This window comes from Mauremys reevesii, linkage group 1 (genome assembly GCF_016161935.1).
Source record: "Mauremys reevesii isolate NIE-2019 linkage group 1, ASM1616193v1, whole genome shotgun sequence".
Classification (NCBI taxonomy): Eukaryota; Metazoa; Chordata; order Testudines; family Geoemydidae; genus Mauremys; species Mauremys reevesii.
The window spans coordinates 223835655-223843027 of NC_052623.1; the positions used below are offsets into that span (position 1 = coordinate 223835655).

The 7373-nt window shown below is 48.9% G+C and overlaps 1 long non-coding RNA gene across 1 annotated transcript; it reads right to left on the bottom strand.

The window, feature by feature from the left end:
* Positions 1 to 473: 473 nt before the first annotated feature.
* LOC120404221 lies at positions 474 to 1954 on the bottom strand. Its single transcript, XR_005597870.1, has 3 exons — positions 1822 to 1954; positions 978 to 1128; positions 474 to 745 (listed from the first exon to the last, which is right to left on the bottom strand). It is a non-coding gene; the product is annotated as an uncharacterized LOC120404221 (long non-coding RNA).
* Positions 1955 to 7373: the final 5419 nt, after the last annotated feature.

Below are 7373 nucleotides of genomic sequence, written 5' to 3' on the forward strand. Positions count from 1 at the left end.
CCTCCAAAGAGGGAGCCTTTAAACTCAGGCTGCCAGACCCCACGGAGGAGCTGCTGGCCCCGCAGGAGTATGCAGAGCTGCTGGTGTTTGTCGCGCAGTCGCTCAACTCCTGCTCTGGGCTGGCAGGAGGCTCCTTGATGGCCAGGGTGGGGCTGGCGGGAGGCTTCTTGGTCGCTAGGGTGGGGCTGGCAGGAGGCTCCTCAATGGCCAGGGTGGGGCTGGCAGGAGGCTCCTCTGGGGCCAGGGTGGGGCTGGCGGGAGGCTCCTCTGGGGCCAGGGTGGGGCTGGCAGGAGGCTCCTTGGTGGCCAGGGTGGTACTGGCGGGAGGCTCCTTGGGGGCCAGGGTCGGGCTGGCGCAGGGCTCTTCAGTTGCCCTGGTGGTGGACGGATCCTGCTGGGCCCTGGGGCGCAGATCCTGGCTCCTTGGCTTCCTGCGAAGGAAGCCCCAGAGCTGCCTTCCCCGGCTCCTGCCCTCTCCTGGCTCTCTCCTCCACAGCTGAACCCGGGGCCACCTCCATTTCTGCCCAGAAGGTGCCTCAGGGTCAGCTAGGGGAGCTGGTGTCTTCCTCCTCCTCCAGTATGCGACACAGCTCCTCTCTTTCCCCGGCCACAAGCCTCTTCCCCGCCCGCGGGGACAGAGGGGCTGCTCTCCTCCTGGGAAGGCTGGCTGATGTTTACTGCTGGCTCTGGAGCCACCTGCCCGGCCTTCCTCCTGAGCATCTGCCTTATTCGCTCCATCCTGGAACTGAGTGGGGAGCAGCCATGAGTCTGCCTTCAAAGCAGCCTCTCATTAATGAGCCTGCCTGTTCCCCTGCCCACCTCCCCTCTGCTGAGGCAATTTCTCCTCCCGACACATCCCACCCCAGGGCACAGGAACCCTCAACCTGGGGAACACACCCTGACAAGGGCTGGGCTGGGAGTCCTAGTGGTGGGATATTCCCACCACACTGGGGATGGCTCTGGAGAACTCCACTTACTTGCTCTAGATTGGATGGAGCTGGATGGCAGATGCTCAGGGTTGCTCCTCCCTTCACCCTCCTCGATCTCCTGCACCCAGGTGGCCTGCAACGGGTGCCGCACAATGCCCTGCCAGCAGGGCAAGGGGTAGAAACCAGAGATCGAAACTGGCTGTGAAAACAATACAATGCCACTAGTGGAACACTCCTGGGACACTCCATAGCTGTACCGGGGCCACCTCCATTTGGGCCCAGAAGGTGCCTCAGGGTCAGCTAGGGGAGCTGGTGTCTTCCTCCTCCTCCAGAAAGCCAGAGCTGGGACGTACCAGCAGGACTCGATTCCCAGTCTCCCTGGCTCCGAGTATGATCTGTTGTAGTGACTGACGGATTTGCTCCTTGTCCCCCATCCAAAGCCAATAATACATCTCTGTATTTTCAATCATGAGTTAGACCTTCTCAGCATCCCTCTGTCTCCCGCAGCCCTCAGGTGTTCCTTGGATTAGGGAGGCTTGGATGCTAAGAGAATTGGAATTATTTTACTGGCTTCCTGGGTGTTACTAGCCCATGAGGGTCTCAGTCTGGCCCCCAAGGCCTACACTCCCAGACACTAAAGATCAGGATGGGTTGATTTCATCCAAGTTTTTTGTATTTGCATTTTTGAATCATTTTCCGAATGAAAGATTAATTCTCATGAAATCTTAGAGCTGGCAGATGACAGAACAAGGAGCAATGCTCTCAAGTTGCAGTGTGGAAGGCTTGGATATTAGCAAAAACTTTTTCACTAGGAGGGTGGTGATGCCTTTGAATCTGCTAGGATTGAGTCCCCTATCTTGTATCTATATCTAGAGCCTATATTTTTTCTTACCTTCTACACAGATGACAATGTCTTTGAAAAAAATCCACATGGGAATGACAAACACACACACTGAATCTCCTGCACACCAATGTCTCTTGGTCCTCAGTGAGAGACCGCAAGATGGAGGCTTGCTGCAGCAAGGCTACAGGGCTCTCTGAGATTCCCCCTGCCCCGCATCCCTGTCCTGCCTGGCTGTTGTCAAGGGAGCTCTGTGAGGTCACAGAAACCTCATCATCTTTGCCCAATAGGCTGAGTTCCTGCCAAAGGCCTTTGTGAAGCCACTGCCACACCCACCTTTCCCTGGCAGGCCTGATGTCTGCCCCTGCCCAGCCCAGCTGCATGTTTGAGCTGCACCCCGGATCTCCCCACTTGCTCATTATTGATTCTGGGGAGCAAGCAGGATACCCAGTAAAACAGCAGAGTCTGTTCCTCACCCCATACTGAGCTTTTCATAGAGGTTATGAAACAATTTGATCTCCTAATCTGGCCTCTATTTCACAGACTATGAAATTTCACACACTTTGCACCATATGAAGCCCAATTACTTGTACTTCACTAAAAGGCACCTTCCAGAATGACAGGCAGTTGTGACGTGAAGACACCAGGAAACCGAGACTCCACCTCTCCCCATCCTGCTGGGAGCCTCCCCAGCCAGGAGAACCCAGTAGGGGCCTCCTAGCTGTTTCTCTGCCAGGCTGGGGACAGGACTTCCTCTCCGTGGGGATATCAGATGCACCTGCAGAGGCAATGCAGAAGTAAGTGTGCTGCATCGGCCCACTGTTGGGCTCAGGGCTTTGGTCTTGGCAGCTTCTGCTCCAGTCACGTCTCTGGGTGCCCGGACTCAGAGCTTCTGGCCCCCCATGGGGTCAGCCAGTGCTGGGGCACCGGGCTCAGGACTTTCATGCCCCTCCCCACTCCTGCCAGCCCTCTGGGTGCCTGGGCTCAGGGCTTCTGCCCGGCCTCTGCAGCGGGGGCTCGGGGCTTCCCTTGCAGTTCCTTCTGGGGCTCAGGGGTCCATTTCTCTGGATGCCCCGAAAATGGTATGAGCTGAGGTGCTCCCAAGTAGTAGATAGGAGCTGAGGTGCTGCCAACAGCAGGGACCCACCTGCACATCTGGGAACCTCCTCTAGCTTCAGAAAGGTTGCTGGCTGCTGCCCTTGCAGCCCAGGTCTGAAGGCAGCACACAAGTGAGGGTAACAATGCTGTGATCCCCCCCCCCCCAACAACCTCTGAACTCCCCCATTCTCCCAGTTTGGTCAGGACCCCCATGGTTACAATATCATGAAATGTCAGGTGGAAACATTGAAATGGTGATGTTGGTCAATTTCAAGGCCAGAGGGTTTGTAAACTAGTCAAAGTGAGCCCTGAATTCAGTAGGGACCTGGCTGTTATGGAGGCCCGAGCAGGTTTGCACTCCTCGTTCTCCTGAAAGGCCATGGAGAATTCCTGCTGCCTGAGAAACTTCCCAGAATAAGCTACCAGGACTGGGGGGAAATGAAGGAAACCAACCAAAGCCTGAGCTAGGATGGAGAGCATTGATCCAAGCCATGTTTGAGCCCCTCCACCCCCACCTGCCTGCCTGTGGTGAAATGGACAGAGGGGCACTGATTTCTAGTTGTGAACTTGCTACAGACTGTGGGCTTCAGCACAAGCCGTAAAGCCCATACTCTGAACTCTTGGATAAACAGCAAAGCTGGCTTTTCTGAAACCTTTTCCCCCAGTGCTCTGCATCCACTTTGCATTGTGCCCAGCAGAGGCTGGTGGAGGGGAGGGGAAGGGAGATGAGGCCATGCAAATGTTGTGGCATCGGCACTACCCCACAGACACACACACAACAATGCAGGGCATAATATCCAGGACAGTAAATTGTTTGGCCATAACCTACCAAATCCTCAGTGTTGAAAGTCCAATTTCTCTAGAAAACAATGGGAGGGAGGGGTTAGAGAGTTGCAGTAACCACCTGGACTTCCGGTCTCTGGCCAGACACATCCCCCTCTGCAGAGTTTTCACTGCTATCGTCTCCAAACTGGTCCTCCTGATCTAATGTGAGGTCACATCCTGGCCTTTAGGGACATTGGCAGGATCTTCCCTGTTCCCAGCTGCAGCATCACCCTTGTTATCCTGCCTGATAAGGATCCCACCAGGGCTCAGCAAAATGGCATGTGTCATGACAGGCTCTTTGCTGAGGGCCCTTGACAACGCCCAATTGAGATCTGAATCGGACGGGCACGTGCAGGTGCATTTCCTGACTTTTTACTGGATTCCTGGATCCTCTCATGCTGCTGCTGCAAATGTTCCTTCTCGCTCAGCGCTGAGCAGCAGAAGGCTCCTTGCCCTTTGGCTGTGCGACACAGATGTCTAGTCCTGCTGCTCTGAAAGAAACCGTCTTCACAGCTCTAGTCCTGGCAGATATTGATTAAAATCTTACCGTGCTCCTCTAAGTGTATTTGTGATTGGACATGCTTCTTGCTAGAGGGGATATTCAGACACATGAACTGCATGAAACCGAGGGAAAGACAAAGAGAAGCATCAACATGTCTAAGAACTTGAACAATATTTGAAGACCATATATTGGTGTCTAACTACCTCCTGCTGCCGGGAGAGGCAACTGGTATTTTAACGACACACTCACCCCGCTTGTGCCTGACCTAGAATTCAGGAGGGATAGCTTAGTGGTTTGAGCATTAGCTTGCTTAACCTAGTTTTGTGAGTTCAATCCTTGAAGAGGCCATCTAGGGAATGGAGGTAAAATTCTGTCTGGGGATGGGTCCTTTTTTGAGCAGGGGGTTGGCCTAGATACCTCCTGAGGTCCCTTCCAACCCTGCTATTCTATGAATTCTGTCCTCTCGTGTTGGCAGAACAAATAAACCTCACCTCCAATTACCCCTTACACAATCCATTTGAGTTCAAGAAAGAGAGATCTCTCTCTTGCAACAAGTTTTAACATTATGGGGCAAAGACTAAGGTGAGTGGTCTATTTTTCTTTCAGTTCTAATACTGAAGGAGATCTCCAAAATCCATTCTGTCAACCAAGAGAAAAGATTGTTTTTCTGTTCTCAAAGTGCTGATGCTTTTGATCCCCAAAAATTGTCTTCATTTTCTCTCACAAAATAACTTGCAGTGAAATAGGACCAACTGCCTAAACTATCCTAAACTATCCTGAACGCTGCATGTCAGAGTTTGGGACTATCAGGATAGCGCATCACCTGGCATCAGTTGTCACGGATCCATCAGCATCAGCAGAGCTACGGTGATTGATACCAACTGAGTGTCTGCTCCATTGTGCTGTACTGAGTTAAAAGATTTCATACGCTGTGCATATGAAGATGAAAATGTAGGGTGGAAGGGACCTCATGTAGTCAAGTCAGGCTCCTCATGCTGGGGCAAGACCCCTTGGTTTCAAAGAATCTTGTTTAATGGAGGGCTTTTTTTTTTTCTAAAAATGTGCTTCATTTATTTGCATATCAAACATTTTCATTTAAAATTTCCCAGAGTGGGTTTTGTGCTGGTAAAATATTCCCAGTCAACAGCCCTGGAGAGAGAAGATTGTGAAAAAAGACAGTACAGTATGGAATGGGCAGCACTGGCTTCCCCAGTGCACCATTCTCTGCTCCCATGGACGGTCTCATGGGTTTGGAATGGATACACACCAATAATGGAATGAAATCTCTCTTGCATAGTTGAGTTTTCTTCTTAGTTTGAAGCGGGAGAAGGAACAGGAACATCTGGACCCACCTAGCTTCCAAGGGAACCATCTTTCTTGATGCTGTTTGACCTGCAATTCATTGTGGCCATTTAGGTGGAGATCAGTGGGTATTCTCTAGGAAGCTGCTTTATGACTCTGCTAAAGACCTATCCTCTGAGAAGGACAGGCTGGTCCTGCCACTGTCTCCACTCACTCATGGTAAATTATAGTGATTTATAGCCGTAGGTTGTACAGGATGATATGATACTGCATGTGAGCATGGGAGAGAGAGAGATATTTTACTTAGTATTCATTAGGGTCCTTTCCTTTGGAGGAGGAAGCTTTTCCAAACTCACTTGCTGCCTCTGCTTCCCCACTGCAGAACTCCAGTTTTCGGCTGTTCAAGAAGCCAGAGCAGGCATGAGGGTCTCACCCATCATTTTAATTCAGCTCTCGCTGCTTAACTTTGCTCTTCATTCATATCTCCTCAGTTAATATAAAGTGAAACATTGTTAACATAATCTTACTGATTTCAACAAGAATGCTGGTTATAGAACATAATCAGAGTTTATTCCTAGTTTGTGGTTTTAATTGACTTATTATAAATAGCATAGCTCCTGGTTTAGTTATGGAAAGGTGCTGGAGTGCTAACATGAGGCTTAAATCTACCACTCCAAGCACCCCCCTGCCATAGATCAGGTGGCTGTGGTGACACCTGGCCTCTTAGTTTCATAAGAAGAAAGTTATATTTGCAATTGCTGACTTTGCATTGTTTGTGGTTGGCATTTCTAAAATGCTGATTTGGGGAAAAAACCAAACATTTGCAATTGTCAATTGCTTTGAAGCAAGCAGCCTTTGGAAATTCCAAAACACTCACCTCCTTCTTTTTAAAGTAATTCTTTTTCTCTGCCATTGTCATTCAGTTCACTTTCTCGAAATAGCTACAGTGTAAGTGGGATTCACTTAGAGATGAGATGTTTTCACTTTACTAGCAATTTTGGCTCTTTCTACCTGAAAATGATTCTTGAATTAATTTATTTTCTATCCCACATTACATCACAGTTAGGAGGGAACACGGCATTTGAAAGTGTTCTGGATATTGCGTTGTTACAACAAGGTAAGAGTTGATGATGTTTTAGGATCAGTTCTGAAACCTGTAAATGATAACGGATATAATAATATATTAATATTCCATTTTCTGGAAAAAATCCTTTATTTTTCAATAGTCTGTTTAATATCATGGTTTTTTTCTCCTTGATGTTTTCTGGTGGTTTCCTATTATGGTGAAACTTGATTAGTCCAAACAGGACAATTGAAACGTCTGTGTGTGCCTGCGCGCACACATGCATTTTAATTTTTCACATTGATAAGGTAAAGAATTGTAGAAATCTAGTACCAAAATAGCCACATTACTAGGAAATGGGGCTTCCAGATGAGTGTGACTTTATGCTTCCATTCCCATGTGGAAATTTTAATTCCTATCTTTGGTGTTTCTTAGTCTCATGGAGAAATGCAAGAACTTTGTTACTGGTGACCTTGTTCATAACCATAGATGGGAAATCTGAAAAAAACTAGGAACTGTAATAAAAAGCAGCCAAAGAAGACCAGTTTGTGCAGAAGATGCATATCTCAGGGAAATGACTGAATATTCATGCAAATATATTGTTTACCGTGTTTTTAGTTTTTAGTTGCAAGATTTTAACCCAAAATGATCTCAAAGTATTAAAGTGCTCGAATGAAAAGTCCACCAGCTATTCCAGTTTATACCAGCTCAGGATCTGGCTCCATAACTTTACCTTTAAAGAGATTTCGGGTAGGAGCCCACGTAGAGAGATGGTTGGGTGGGTCTGGCTGTATTTTGCATTGACTGAGCTGG